The sequence below is a fragment of the Coturnix japonica genome, unplaced genomic scaffold, assembly GCF_001577835.2.
Source record: "Coturnix japonica isolate 7356 unplaced genomic scaffold, Coturnix japonica 2.1 chrUnrandom489, whole genome shotgun sequence".
In the NCBI taxonomy this organism is placed as follows: domain Eukaryota; kingdom Metazoa; phylum Chordata; class Aves; order Galliformes; family Phasianidae; genus Coturnix; species Coturnix japonica.
This window is the reverse complement of record NW_015439884.1, coordinates 97,689-99,165: the sequence shown is the minus strand read 5'-3', so window position 1 is coordinate 99,165 and position 1,477 is coordinate 97,689.

The window sequence follows — 1,477 nt, the reverse complement described above, 5'->3', positions numbered from 1 at the left end:
AGCCCATCATCCAATGAGCTGCGTGGTTTCACTTTAAGCCCCTCCCATCATCCAATGAGCTGCTTGGTTTCACTTTAAGCTCAGCCCATCATCCAATGAGCGGCTTGGTTTCGCTTTAAGCCCCTCCCATCATCCAATGAGCTGCTTGGTTTCACTTTAAGCTCAGCCCATCATCCAATGAGCTGCGTGGTTTCACTTTAAGCCCCTCCCATCATCCAATGAGCTGCNTCCAATGAGCTGCTTGGTTTCACTTTAAGCTCAGCCCATCATCCAATGAGCTGCGTGGTTTCACTTTAAGCCCCTCCCATCATCCAATGAGCTGCGTGGTTTCACTTTAAGCCCCTCCCATCATCCAATGAGCTGCGCGGTTTCACTTTAAGCCCCTCCCATCATCCAATGAGCTGTGTGGTTTCACTTTAAGCCCCTCCCATCATCCAATGAGCTGCTTGGTTTCGCTTTAAGCCCCGTTCCCGTACCGGTCGTGGTTCATGAGCATGTTGACGATGTCCCTGAACAAATCCGGCTGCCGAGGGCTGAAGAAGCCGCTGCTCAGCTGGTCCACGGCCGTACGCAGCTCGGGGAGGCGCTCATAGTAATCACGGGCACAGTAACTGTATGGGGAGATCATATATGGGGTTATATATGGGGTTATGGGGGGATATATGGGGTTATGTGGTCATATATGGGGTTATGGGGTTATATATGAGATTATGGGGGTCCACGGCTGTACGCAGCTCAGGGAGGCGCTCGTAATAGTCCCGGGCACAGTAACTATGGGGGATATAGAATATATGGGGTTATATATGGGGTTATATATGGGGTATATATGGGGATATGGGGGGATATAGGGGGTTATGGGGGCATATAGGGGGTTATGAGGGTCCACGGCCGTACGCAGCTCAGGGAGGCGCTCGTAATAGTCCCGGGCACAGTAACTGTATGGGATAGGATATATGGGGTTAGGGGGGGATATAGGGTGGTAATAGGGGAGATGAAGGGGCTATGGGGGCAGATAATGGTGTTAGGGAGGGTTATGAGGGGATATAGGGGGATATGGGTGGATATGGGGGGATATATACCCCCTATCTAACCCCATATCCCCTATACTAGTGATCCCAGCCGCGACCTAATCGGAGCAGCAGATCTCCAACCCCCCTATACCCCCATATACCCCATATTACCCCCATAATATCCCCCATATACCCCTATCTAACCCATATATCCCTTAAAATAGTATGATCCAGCCGCAGACTATCGGAGTCAGATCAGCATCCGCACTATAACCCATATACCCCATATAACCCATATAACCCCATACCCCCCTATCTAACCCCCTATAGTCCCTATAATATAATCCCAGGCCGCGACACTATCCGACAGATCAAGCACCGCAATACCCCATATCTCGCCCTATGTCCTCTCCATATACACCCCATATATACCCCTATCTAACCCCATATAACCCCACTAATCCCCT